This window comes from Mesocricetus auratus, unplaced genomic scaffold (genome assembly GCF_017639785.1).
Source record: "Mesocricetus auratus isolate SY011 unplaced genomic scaffold, BCM_Maur_2.0 Super-Scaffold_100006, whole genome shotgun sequence".
NCBI classification, from domain to species: Eukaryota; Metazoa; Chordata; class Mammalia; order Rodentia; family Cricetidae; genus Mesocricetus; species Mesocricetus auratus.
In genome coordinates this window covers 16,724,394-16,738,604 of record NW_024429190.1, presented here as the reverse complement: position 1 = coordinate 16,738,604, position 14,211 = coordinate 16,724,394, and the positions used below count along the sequence as shown (strand labels likewise).

General features: G+C 50.0%; 1 protein-coding gene across 3 annotated transcripts in view; it reads left to right on the top strand.

The window, feature by feature from the left end:
* Nucleotides 1–4,772: 4,772 nt before the first annotated feature.
* Tbc1d14 (TBC1 domain family member 14) overlaps nt 4,773–14,211 on the top strand; it is a 108,171-nt gene continuing 98,732 nt past the window's right edge. The window contains exon 1 of one of the 3 annotated variants that reach the window (XM_040746987.1): nt 4,773–4,901. The gene's annotated coding sequence lies outside the window, so the exon portion shown is untranslated. Of the gene's footprint in view, nt 4,902–10,171; nt 10,217–10,736; nt 10,881–14,211 lie in introns of those variants that run through there. The other 2 variants (XM_040746988.1, XM_040746989.1) reach the window with 2 other exon arrangements.

Here is a 14,211-nt window from a genome sequence, read left to right as displayed (position 1 = left end):
GTCATAATTCCTTACTGTATTTATTAAAGACCCTCAATCATAAAAATTCTATTTAAACAGACAGTATTATTGTATAAAATCATGTATCAGTTAAACAGCACAGCTTAAGAGGAAGTCATCTTCACAATAATCCACAAGTAAAAATGCCCAGTAGAACAGGATATTTCCATGAGATAATCACACTACATTAAAGCAGTAGGGATCTCCCCATGTCAGATATCATAGAAAAGTGGCAGCAGCAAACAAGCAAAGGCACAACAATAGCAAGAGACATTCTGGAAGCTGAAGCCCTCAGGGCCTTGCCTATCTGAGATTCACTTATCAGAGCTTTACTTCCTGGTGGGCTGACCTCCCTGAAGTCAGTTGCCACTTACTGCTCTTTTGCCACGGCTACTGACATACCATAAGCCCATACATGTATACACAATAACAGTAAATAAAAACCCAGTGTCTGAAGAAGTATGAAGGAAAGTGCACTGTTGTCTCTAGGTGTGTGCGCCCATGTGTGCACAGTAATTCTACAGACTGTCTCGCCTGTCCTGCAACTTGAGAATCCCTGTGTTGTCTGCAGTCAGAGCTGAAACTCTTCACACTGTGACCCACTGAAGATTGAGCAGGTTCCTCACTGACTGACAGAGAACTTTCCTTTTTGTTTCTTTGGTCTTTGACAGGGTCACTGGGAGTCTACATGGATCTTGAACTTCTTAGCTCCTGATCATCCTGCCTCTACCTCTGAGTAAGGATTCAGCTTCATTGTTCACAACTCCTCAGACACCCTGACACAATTTTATAAAGCCCATGGCTTTGTGGTAACACCTTGGTGGATGAACCAAGCAACTCCACTGCTTGCTTCCTTCCTGGGTTTGAGTGGGAAGGGTTCCTCTAAACTGGCCTCTCGACATCATTGCAACTGCGTCTTCCTCAGGGGTGCCCCAGGTGCTCAGTGGGGAACCAAGGTCATGATATGCTTCTGGGTGTCCAGCTGGCACACACTGTGACATGGCTAAGCGCCTTTCCCTGTTGACTTGCTCTGAGCACAGATGTGCCCAGGGCTGTGCTGACTACCCCCTCTGCTTTCTGTGGAGTTCTTTATAGACTGTCAACCCAGGGCCTCACAGATGCTCTACCTGCACCTGTCCTCAGGAGTGTGACCAACCTGAGTTCAGAGAGCATAAAGGCTGTGACCACCAATGCTGTTGTCTGATACTGTACGCATCACTTTCTAGGTTCTAGACATGCGATAAGTTGCCAATTACAGTTCCTTGCACCCTGCTTCTATCCAGGAGTCTGGGAACAGAAAGTAAGGCCCAGCAAGGCTGCTCATCAGATGCCTGCCCAGGTTGGCACTGTTGAAAGCACCAAGACCAAGAAGCCCTGCTGGCACAGAACTGCCTTGCACTTCAGGCTCTAGAGCATTTGCAGAATAGTTGTCTCATGGTCAGGCGGGCGGTCGCTGACTGCTCCAATAGCACTGATTGCACCAGCTAATGCTGGGGATCAGTGTTCCAGGCACAAACACACCATGTGGCCAAGAAGACTAAGGAATGGTGATGTTACGAGGAGCTTGCTCAAGGTCTCAAACCTGGTCAGTTCAAGGCTGAACTTTGCAACTCATGTTTGTCAAGTCAAAACTTCCTCATTCCAGTTCATTCAGTGTGTGAGGGAATCGGCCAATTTCTGTAGGCAGCCATTTTCTGATTCCAGTAAGCATTGCTTGCCTATTTGCAAGGATGTTGTTCCCAAGAGTCTGTTTCCATTACCCTAAGCTTCGTGTTTGTGTAAGCCCTGCGTTGTATCCATGGGTCTATTAGTAGTCTTTTGTCAGGCTTCGACCAGTTCATCCCCACTGCACAGTAAAACACAAAGGTACCAAGATGTCCTTGCCCCAGAGAGCTGTACCAATTTCCTATGGACTGCTGGTTCCTTGAGGAGAAACTGCTCGTGGCAGAGGTGCCACATGAGTGGGCAGCAGGAGAGAATCACAGGCATTTGTGCTGCCTTGTTTTCTCTGGTAACAATCTTTCAAGGGTACTTCCGAGGTCTGAAACCCCAAACCACCCGCAGAGCCATACCCTCAGTCTCTGTGGAACCCACAGAGCTGACAGATGTCAGGCCCTGATAGGCCGTACACCATGGCTCCTCTGGTTGTCCTGTACTCTGAGCGGTGGCTGGGCTGGAAGGCTGGGGTCAAGGACAAAAGAAGAGCCAGATCGAGGAGCTCAGAACACCATGCCATTGTGGAGAGTGAATAGTGCAGCCTGGGTACCACAGTCCAGGTACCACTTAGAGCCCCACAGATGGTGAAGGCCTTATATCCCTATAGGCCCTGTCATAGATAGGGACAATGTCCCTTCCTAGATTGTCTTGAAGGTTAGTTGAGAGGCACTTACCAAAGCTACCAAGGAAATGGATCTTCAGGGCAAGCCAAAGACCATGTTGTAGGGTACTTCAGCCATTCTGCTTTGCTGTCACCTGGAATGGCATGATGGGAAGATCCCTGCCCTCTCGCTCCCCCACTCCCATGCAGCAGAAACTTCACCTCACCTTGGCAGGGTCTACAGGCTCTCAAGCACTCCTTGCCTTCTTACACTCCTTCATCCCAGGGGGTGGCAATATTCCTCTCCTGTCCTCCCATGTTCCCACCAGTGCTCAACTTAACCAGCTGCACAAAGCATATCCAACTTGCATGCCCACCATTGTCCCCCAAGTTCTGAGAACGAGGAGCTGAGGTGATTTACTAGAATCTCAAGCACAGGGCTATCCCCCGACACCAGAGAACTCCAAGTTGGAAAGCGCCCCACTGTTGCAGGCAGGGAACTAGGGTGTAGGTCTCCCTCGAGGGCTTAGAGACCCTTGCTGAGTACCTTGGGCACAGGCGTGTCCTCCAGAAGAACACAGGCTATGAACTCAAGGCAGCACCCCAGTGTACCATGCATTCTAAGCTGCCTCCCCTCCAAGGGTGTCAAAGCATGGGCTGGTGGAGAGGAGGCTCAGGCTATGGGAATAGGACTATCTGAGGCTGAGTTGGGGGTGCTTCAGGGCTACAATGAACCTTGACTATCTAGGGTCATAGGAAAACCACAGTTGGGAACCCAGGAAACATTCTGGAGGCCATAGGGTGGCTGGAATTGTAGCCGCAGCCTCTTGGAGATGGGCTGTCCCTTGATACCACTCAGAAGAGGTGGTCAGAGGGTACTGCCATCCTTCATGCTCCTCTACAAACATCCTTGGGGTTCTTCTCGACTCCTCTCCACAGATGCTGCTCCTCATCTTTAGGGAAAGAGCAGACCTCATCATCTCCAATCCTTAGTTCTCAGCCCTGAGCCAGCTGAAACCAACTAACCAGAGACAGGATGCCTGATACCGTTGGGACAATAGCACGAGGAAGGCCTTCCAGAATACTGGTTGCTATCTCACCTTGTTCCCCAGGCTGCCTGTTCTTCACCCTTCCAAAGCTTGATCTCTGGATCTCCATCTTCCAATAAAACAAGGCCAACGTAGGCCCACATGCCTAAAAACTCAGCATCCAAGAGGCTTAAGAAAGGAGGTGGCAAGTTCTAGTCCAGCTTGGGCTACATAGGGAGAACCTGTCTCAAAACACAAAGGGCACTCCTGTCTCTTGTCCCCCAGGTAGGCATATAACCCTGAGGGCAATGTGGTCAGTGCTGTGTGGAGGTTCTGAGAGTAGAGAGGATCCCAGGCCTTTGCTCATTTTCCTGTCTCTGGTATTATGCGCAGTGCCTGACTCAGAGATGAATGTGAGGGAGGAAAGCAGTGGCATAGTTGGGGAGGGACAGCTGGGGTGGCAGTAGTCACGGAGAGAGGTTAGTTGGCTTCAGCTGGCTCAGGGCTGAGAACTAAGGATTGGAGATGATGAGGTCTGATCTTTCCCTAAAGATGAGGGGCAGCATCTGTAGAGAGGAGTCAAGAAGAACCCCAAAGATGTTTGTAGGGGAGCATGAAGGATGGCAGTACCCTCTGACCACCTCTTCTGAGTGATATCAAGTCACTCCCCCCAAAACTGAGACAGGAGATGTGCCCCTTCTAAAAGAGAGAGCCAAGGTTCAGAGAGTCTGAATAACTTTATCAATGTCACACACAAAACCCTAGAACTGGGATTCCAGCGTAGGACACTGCAGGCACCTCTTCATCCAGGTGCTACCCACAAACAGTACCACATCCGGTCAGCCTCTGCAAGCCTCTGCATCCATAGGTGGAAGGTTCCTCAGAGAGCCTTAGTTTCTTGTCTGTGAGTGTGAGGATGAAGGAGGCTCCATACACACCAGAGAGCCACATAGAGGAGGCGGAGGGTCTTTGGGAGTGCACCCTTCTGGAGGGGAGAGAGGTGGGGGAGTCAAGGGTGATTTTCTGAGGGTGGCAGCACCTGGTGACAACCTACACAAGTCATTTAAGGAGAGAGGACTCAAAGAGGGAGGTTGGGGAGGTATGAGCATGGGGGGGGGTGGAGCAGGTGCAAGGGTATGCCCAGGAGGGGGCTCTTGCCACTTCTGAGAAGTCCTGTGTATCCCTGTGTTGGGCCCAGAAAGGCCCGGACGCAAGACCTAGTGGAATTTCCTGAACCTGGCTAGAGTTTGGAGACCTGTCTCTGAGCTATCACTTCCGCAAAAGAGTGATTCAACAAAACTGCCTCTGCCCAGCTACTGCTAACGTGGTGGGTGTTTTTGGCTTTTACACCTCACCCCGTCCTGAGGTCCCTACCCTCTTTTCCAACCCTATTTAAGCGCATGCCTGTTACAATGAAGTGGGACTCCGCCTCGACAGGTCTCCACGATTCAGTGTGGTTTCCTCAGTGGGACCCTGACAGAGATCCCAGCAGATTGGTGCCCCATGTGAGGAATTCGTCTCTCTTGGAAGATGCTGATGGGCCAATTGGTCTTTGGGTAAGTTTACCCCCATAAATTATGGGGCAGTCCTTCAAACCAAACTCCAGTTCCTTATGCCAGCCTGAACCCTGGTTTCTGTCCTCAGACCCTTTTGGGAGCTCCCCCTGGCCTGCCGGGGAACCACCCTCCTTAAGTCCCCCCCACTAATCCCTTTCAAAATCCTTCTATACTGTACTGTCGCCCTATCATGGGGATGGCACCCCTGAGGGGGATAACGGCCAGTCTCTTTCCTGTAAATGTTAACTCCAGCGACAGTCACCCCAATGACTGGTACCTCTGGGAAGCCCAGGAGCACAAGAGACTGTGTCTTGCCATCAAAAGGTCTTGTTGGGGGCATATCCTAAGGAGCAACCTCACTTTTCAGAGGCACCTACCTTTTCTCCTATGCCTTTGGGCTGTTAGTAGGTATACACACCTGGGGGTAGGCATGAATCTTCCAGCTCTGACCGGGGGCCAGGTGCTAGTCATTACCTGTTCTCGGAGGGTGCACAGAAATGCTCACAGGTGTGGCTACTGTGACCTCTTCAGGTGGAAGGGGTTAATGGCTCTGAAGCAGTCTCAGATGCCTCTCTTTTACCCTATTCCAGTGGCCTCTCAGCCTCCATTCCCTATCACATTTGCGATGCTTTCAGGCACCGCTGATCAATTCTCTGCAGGCCTTCAACAGGCTGCCATTCCTGATCTGTATCAGTATCTGGTGCGAACGATAGGACTAGCTGCATGGAAAAAACTAGAGGAGGGTCCGACTGAAGCCCCTGTCTTGGGAATTACTCAAAAAAGCTAGCGAGGACCTAACCTCCTTTATAGAGAGAGTTGGAAAAAGCTTACAAAGGAAGTTCCCTTCTGGTACACTGCGGTGATTTCAACAAACTGAGCCCAATATGCAGCGCTGTCCACTTCCAGAGATGGTCTTTGTCTGCAGGGGCAGGATGGCCTATGACTTCTACCCACCAATTGATTGGGCCTATGTGTCCTAGCCACCTTAATCCCCGAGATGAGGCCCTTCCCCGACCCTCCTTTGATTACATCGGAAGGAGACCCGAAAGAGCTATACACATGATATCATTACTCGCTGGTTAAGAATAACTGCGAGAATGGCCACTGGGGTACGGTTATAAAGGAGGAGAAAGCTCTTCACCCGTGGCAGTTAGGTCCAGGACTGCCCCTACTTGGCGTAGGTGGACAGTCTGCATCATGGGAGACAGCTAGCTGGCTGCCTTGAAACTATCCCAACGGTAACCATGGGAGGCGCGCCCCCTAGTGGTTTCCGGCCTGACGGCCAACCTCCTAGATTAGGATATTCTTGGAGAGGCCTTTATCACTACTGATCATAAGGAATATTATGATGACAAGCATGAACAGCAATTTAAGGAAGGACGAGTTAGCCACCTTGATTATAGAGATAATCCTCATTTTTAAAAAACTTGGCGAAAACACGCCCAGGTTCACCTCCAATTCTAAGGGCCACTGCTCGTCCGGATACCTGGGGATCCCGTATGGGTTGAGCAGTGGCCTCTACCTACCCTTAAACTGCACCAACTCCACAAGCTGGCTACACAGCAATTGGCCCTGGGGCATGAGCAGCCCTGGACAAGTCCCTGGAATTCCCCCGTCTTTGTGATAAAAAAGGCCAATGGTTCTTGGAGGTGCCTACATGATTTAAGGAAAATAAATGGAAGGATGATACCCTTCGGAACCCCTCAAAGGGGGCTCCCCTGAATCCCGTAAATCCCCAACACCTATTACCTAACTATTATTTATATTAAAGATTGTTTTTTCCTATTCCATTACATCCAGATGATATGGAAAAATTTGCATTTTCATTACCCTCAACCAACTGGAGGTTTGCATGGACAGTCCTGCCCCAGGGCATGGCTAAAAACCCTCTTATATGTCAGTACTACATGCTACATATTTTTTCCTCTTTGATGGTCCACTCCAATATTTTATTTTTTATCTATATGGACGACATATTTTGAGGAGCCTCAACTCATCTGATCTTAATGACCTTATGGTGACCCCTGAAAAGATTCAAACAGGTTCTCCCTTTAAGATTTAGGCTCAATTCTGTCCCTTGATCCGGTCTCTTCTGTTAAGCCCCAATTACATGTCCAGGATTCCTATACCCTACCTCAGCTCCAAAAGGTGTTGGGGGAGATCAACTGGATGAAACCGTGGATACCCATTTTCACGGAACAGTTGTCTCCATTATTCGAGATCTTAAAGGGTCCCAACTTTTCTTCCCAAATTACTTTATCCCCTTACAATCGGCAGATTTTACATCAAGTCCAACAGGCCATAGATACAGCAGTGCTAAGAAGATTTGACCCCGACCTGCCTGTTTCCTTGTACATCTTCCCTGGGGAGATTTGTGCATGACACTAGTGGCACAAGAGGGTGAGCCCATCCACTGGGTTCACTTTCAGTGGGCGGGGACCCTAGGGTCCATTCTATGACCAGTAAAATAGCAGATTGCATCATTAAGGGCAGGGACACTTCTGTCAGGGCGTTTGGAACCCTTTAAAATAACAGACAACAGGATTGCCATGGCCCTTGAGGGCTTTATGGGAAACATTGATTGCCACTATGGCCCTCATAAATGGATGAGCTCCTTCTGATTAGAGTAGAGCCCCCCCCCAGGCTTTTCTTGTCTCAACCCAACCCTGATTTCCTCACCATATTTACTGATGGAGGACATGTGGGGGCCTCCCTGGTAATATTCCCATCTCCCATCAAATCCATCTCCCATGAAGTTGAGGGATCCACACAGTTCAAAGAACTATTTGCTGTGGTCCTCACCTCAGACATTGTAATAGAGCCCTTTATTTTTATTTTTGTTTTTTAGAGACAGGGTTTCTCTGTATTGTTTTGGAGGCTGTCCTGGAACTCACTCTGTAGACCAGGCTGGCTTCGAACTCACAGAGATCTGCCTGCCTCTGCCTCCCCAGTGTTGGGATTACAGGCGTGGGCCACCAACACCTGGCTTTTTCTTTCTTTTTCTTTTTGCTTTGTTTTTTTTTGTAATTTGTTCTCTGATAGTCTCTAGTTGATAATGTACTGCCTAGTTTGGTTGAAGCTTATATTAAATTAGACTCTAATCCTATTTCCCCTCTTATGATCCAGGAACCAGACTTTTCAAGTCTCAATTACAAAAACAAAGGGGGGGGGGAATCTCTGCCTGCACATGTATTTTAAATTTTTCTAAAGAAGACAAATACCTCTTTACTCCCATGATGCTTCGAAGGAGGCCTGCTTCCTGCACACATCTAAATTGGGCTTTACTCTCAATGGTTGGCAGCAGCAAGCAACTGGGTGATGCTTTAAAGACAAAGCTGTTTGGAAAATTCCATTTTGGTATGCTACGGCACAGAGCCCCATTCTTAGTTACAGTCTCAGGCTTACAGCATGGTCACTTCCTAGGGAACACTGAACTGGGCCACAGGCCATCTGCACCTCTCTCTCTCCCCCATCTCCAACCTGCTCCAGGCTGAGGTGAGGCTTCAGGGGGTTCCATTTCTTCTGTTGTGACTTACTCTTCCTGTCAATTAGGATGCATGGGATATGAGTGATATTGGGTTATGAGTCAGGCCTGCCTGGAACAGGGCTCTCAAGTAACTTATGGGCACCACTGGCCTCCTGGAATGGCTACAGTCTGGAGTCTCACAGCCCAGCAGTCACGGGGCTTGGATGGTCCTCACTCTCAATAGCAGTCAGTGCTGTTAGACTTATGGGGCTGGAAACTTCTTGGGTAGGTGTTGTCCTGTCCATCTAATGGCACAAGGCTGGGCTTAGCTCAAGGCTCTGGTGTGATGGGCTGAGAGCCTCACTCTTATGGCCTCAAGTGGCTGTGTGATACATAAACACTGCTTCCTTGAGAACCAGCACACCTCCTGGGGAAGTTTAAAAGTCACAACACATGGACAGAAGCAAGACACTCACATATGGCCAGGAGCTCAGTCTGCTGTTTCTTCCTCTCCTCCTCACTCACGCTTGGAACTGAACTCAGGGCACTGAGCTACCATCCCCCAGCCTCTTTCTTCTTTATCCTTAGGGATGGTGTGCATTTCCTAGCTTTTGAGCCCCAGCCTTGGAAAGTGCTTCCTCTGTGCTGTATTCAGATTTGTGAAAGTATTTAATGATGATTGAGAGAGTTGTACAGGAGTTGAACCATAACCCAATGTTTCAGAATGAGTGTCAATTAAAGCAGGAGTAGTGGGACGATCCTGTAATCCCAGCACTGGGGAGACAGAGGCAGGGGAATCAGGAGCTCAAAGTCATCTTTTTCTAGGTTGCAACTTTGAAGCTAGCATGAACTAAATGAACTAAGAGCTGTAACCAGGACAAATGGATCCCCTCCCGCATGCCTCCAGGTGTCTGCCAGGGCAGGAAGATTCCTCCTCCTGTAAGCCTATGATGGTTCAAGCCTTCCCACAGACTGAGCTGTAGCCAGACTTTGGGGTCTGTTTGTTTTTGTTAATTCCTCAGGCTCTGACAACCCCTAGGATAAACATAGCTAATTCTTAGTCTTTTAGGTATGAATCCAACAAACACTCTAGTCTCTATATTATTCCAGGATCAGTAAACGGTAGGCTCAGGAAGCGAAACCGGGTCAGTGATCTGGAGGGAGACATCCTCTACAAGCACCTGGCTGAATTCTTCTCGGCGATAGCATATTTTATCCTCTGAATTAGATTTGTTCATAGATTGTATCTCTGTAGTTTTTGCTACTTAAATAACCTGTACATAAAGTCGGGTGTGCTGGCACACTTCTTTAGGCAGAGGCAGGCGGATCTCTGTGAGTTCGAGACCAGCATGGTCTACAAGAGCTAGTCTCCAAAGCCACAGAGACCCTGTCTCGAAAAACAAACAAAAAAGAAGCAGTCTAGTGAGGCCCCGTCTAGTTCCTAAGCGAGTTCATCACACAGCCTTGAAAACACACTAATGAACCCTGTACATCACCTCCTGAGGACCGGCCTGCTGGACTTTGGGCACTGAAATATTGAAGACGAAAGTTTGGGAACTACAGCGCTAGGCACTGTGAGTCAGTGCGATGAGTCGGTGATCAGAAATGCCCGTTTCACATATGAAGAGTCTAAGGCTGTACTGGGAAGACGCACAGATCCATACCCAGCTTTCAGGTGTCCTCCCAAACACTCCCCGTGGGCCTTGCGAAGGTTCCCCCAGATGCTGGACAGGGGCACCCCATCGATGAGCTCCGCTCCTCGGCTCCCCATGCCTAGCCCAGCCCCGTGCGCTTCTTCCCCCTCCCTCTGCTTCCCACTTCCAAGATGGCCGCGGGCGGAGCTGACCAGGTAAGGGGCCCGGGTCGGGCTTCTGCGGTGCCAGTGTGGACGCTGTGACTCTCTCAGGACTACCTTCGCACCTCCGCTTGGGCCTGGGGATAGAGAAATGTCGGGGACACAACTCCCGAAGCTTAGGGCGGACGCTTGGGCAGGCCGGAGGAGCGACACCAGTGAGCGTCAGGCTCCAAGCTCAGCATAGGCGCGGCGGGGGACGAGAGCCCGGGCGGAAGAGCGGCGGAGGACTGATAGGGGCGTGGCCAGGGAGCGTGAGGGTGTGGTTAGGGAGCGCGGGGCGTGGCAACAGGGCTGTCCCAGGGAGTGCCCTAATCAGGGTGGACTGCCGGAACGGAAGAGCGGAGGGCATGGCTAGTGAGCTCTCGGTGGGCGTGTCTATGGAGCATGGGGCGTGGCGGTGCTCCTGAGGCCCCAGAGCCGGAGTTTGCAGTTGGGTGTTGGCTGCTGAGGCTCGGTGGAGGACGAGTGGGGGCGTGGCTATGGGGCACGGGGCGTGAGGGGGCGGGGCCCGGCGCTAGCTGCTTTTGGCCCCGGCAGCTGACAGGCACCTGCTGCGGCCGGGCGTCAGCAGTTTTCTCGGCCAGCAAGTTGCGGGCCCCACGGGGCCTGGGCTGCGGGCCACGGGCCCGGAGATGGCGTTGGAGCTGCGGTAGCTCGGGTACTGAGGGCCTCTGCGGGGTCAGGCTGAGTGGTTGAGGAGGGCTGGCGAGAGGCGCTGCCACCTGCTGCTGTGCTGGCCTGGCGGGGCCGGCCCGTGAGTGGTCAGGTTCCTGAGAGGGAGGATGGGAAGGAGGGTTGGTGTGCGGCTGCCCTCGGCCAGAGTCTGTCGTGACTTGTGCCTTTTCCACAACTTGGTGAAAAGTTTTCTCCTCAGATACCGTGCTGCGAGTCACAGAGGAGTCTGCCCTGCTCGTCCCGAGCTAGCGTCCTCCTCAGACCCCTGTCATGTTCAGATCTCTGCCCTTAGTCCTCCTCAAACCACTGTGGTATTCTGATCTCTGTCCTCAAACTCCTCTCTTCAGATCCTAGGCCTCCTCAGACTTCCTCAGGTCTCTCGTCCCCCGCCTGTTCGGATTCAGTCCTCAGAACCCCCCTGGTGTGTCTCGGACTCCTTTCCTCTTAATACCCCATTTCCTTGAGTTTTCTTAGGCGCTGGACTGCCGCTGACTCATCTGACTTGAGCACCAGGCTGTGGGTTGCGCATGAGTCTGACCTGAGCATCATGAGCCTGAATTCTCCTCATACCCCTAACCTATTCAAACCTTTGTTCTCCTCAGTCCTTCCTCCTCAGTCCTTTGTGGTGTGTTCATTTCTTCTTCCTCCTCGTACAGAGTTCTCAGACTGCCAAACCTCTTCCTTAAATCTCCTGACCCACTCGGTCCTCTGCCCTCTTGGCCCTCCTTACCTTGGTCCCTGGGCTGCAGAAGGTCCTCCAGTTAGGGACCTTAGACCCTACTCTCCTCAGATTCCTACTGCCTGGGCCATGTCTCCTCAGATCTTCCACTCATACTGTAGAACCTATTTTCTCTCTAGACCCTCAGTAGTAGGCTAGAGAAACAATCTGACCTCTCCCCCTAACTCCTACTAGTCTCTTGTCAACCCTGCAGGGGCTTGGCTAGCTTTTGAGAGGGTGCTAGCCAGCACAGTCTGCTGATGGAACCCCATAGAAGCTGGGACTGTCAGAGACACCTCCTGACCAGGCCTAGTAAAACTCAAAACTGCACCTGACTTAAAGTGAAATAGATGGGACCTTATCTCCCAGGTGGAATTAGAAGTTTTGCTCTGGAAGATTCTATATGTACTACTGCAGTTTGTCACCTGTGGAGGCCCTGGCTATCCTATGATTATTTCATGTTGGCTGGCTGAAGAGGGAGTCCTGGTGTTTGGTGACAGTAGTCCCCTTCTCCCCAGCACTCTCATCTGCAAGAGGTCAGCACAGGGTTGCCTGTGGCTGTTGGCAGCTCTGCTAAAGGGACTGGGCTAGCCTTTGTAGCAACACACTTGTGTGCCAGCACCAAACTGGTCTCAGCTTTGGTACGTCTCCCCTCCCCCAGCTCTTTCTCTGCTTGTTTTCGTGCTTTGTTGTGTGGGTCTGACCCATTGAGATCTGAGCTCCATTATCCTAATAAGACCTAGCTGAAATGGGAACCTGGTGTGTACCTGCTGCTTAGGGTTATTGAGTGCATTCTTCCGGAACATTGAGAGATCAGGAGATACGACTATGGGAGTTGAGGTGAGAGAGAGACTGAGGTGGGGTGTAGATTGAGGCTGATACATCACAAGACAAGACTCTGCTCACCCTGGTGTTCTCGGTGGCCCCAGCAGGCCCTGGTGTGTGTTTGTTTAGCACCTTTGTTACATGAATTAGGCTTGCTTTCTTCTTTTTGTACTCTGCCTCAGCCCGTCTCTTTACATTCAGCATCTCACTTGGCTCCTGGGGATCTGTGTCTTTTTAGCACCTTCAGGTAGCCCTGACTCTTGTTATGCAGAGAGTGAGTTCCCTATCTCCCTTGTCGGCTTCCCCTCCTCCACCAGGACCAGTTCTCTCTTTGTGTAAGCCTCTCTAACAGTGAGGCGAACTTTACTTCAGGGAGCCTTGCCTTAAAGTCTGACTCCCCATGGGTTCGAGACCCTTAACTTCATGTTCCCAGCCTCAGCACAGAGTATATTTGCCTCATGATGTGGGGTCCTGAGACCTTGGAGAGGATTTTTCAGAATAGACATTTAGGAATTGAGTATGTATGGTCTCCCGACATTTGCTTTAAGATTGGATATAAAGCAAGTGTCTTGGGCTAGGAGTATTGAGACTGTTGAGCTGGAAGTCTCTCAGGAGTAGATTAAGTTGACTAATTTCACTTTTTACTCTGGAAAATTGAGGCCCAGAGTTCAATCAGTGCCACATAGCATGTGTGACGAGAGAAGCTGCACAGCCCTGTGTACATGGAATGGCTATGTGTGGGCTTTCTTTTTCTTTGTTCATCTTATTTTTTGTGTGCATTGGTGTTTTGCCTGCATATATATCCGTGTGAGGATGTTGGATCCTCTGGAACTCAAGTTAGAGTTCTGAGTTGCCAGGTGGGTGCTGGGAATTGAACCCTGGTGTTTTGGAAGAGGCATCTAGTGCTCTTAATCACTGATTCATCTCTTCAGCCCCTAGAGTGTCTGAACTTTCTAATGCAAAGATGTTGTTAAAATAGTGGATCTGAGTCGTCCATCTCTGTGCCAAGAAGTATAACACTAGCCAAGATGTTCTAAGGCTTAGCGTATGCTAGGCATGGTTCTAAAAGCATTATGTGACTTTTTTTCCCTTAAAATTGTTAATTGCCTGGTAAAAGGCTAGTATTGACTTCATTTTGCAGTGGAACTGAGGCACATGAAGTTCATTTAATTCAAGGTCACACAATTGGCTAATGGAGGAACTGGGATTCGAATCCAGGAAGTCTACTCCAGAGTCTGTAGCTCCTCCCATACTACTTACTTTAAAAACATTTTGTAAACATTCATATATTTATTTGTGTATGTAGGACAACTTCTTAGTCAGTTTTCTCCTACTTGTGGGTCCTGTGGATTGAACTCAGGTTGTTAGGCTTGGCAGCAAGCACCTTTACCAACACCTGATCCATCTCTCGGATCCTAACAACTTTTATAAACTTTTTTATTGTTGTGTTTGATATGATGTGTGTGTGGTTGAGCATGCCATGCTGTGTGTGTGAAGGTTGGAAGACAACTTTTGGAGTCAGTTCTTTCTTTCTACATTTATGAGGGTTCTGGGGATGGAATTCAGGTTACTAGGCATGTGCACCAAGTGCCTTTACCCACAGAACCATCTTGCTGGCTCTATTTTAAAACAGTTTTTGGGACTGGAGATATGGCTCAATACTTATGAGCACTTGGCTGCTCTTCCAAAGGGTTCAGGTTCAATTCCCAACAGCCACATGGCAGCTCACAATGGTGTAACTCCAGTTCCAGAGGATCTGGTGTGCTCTTTT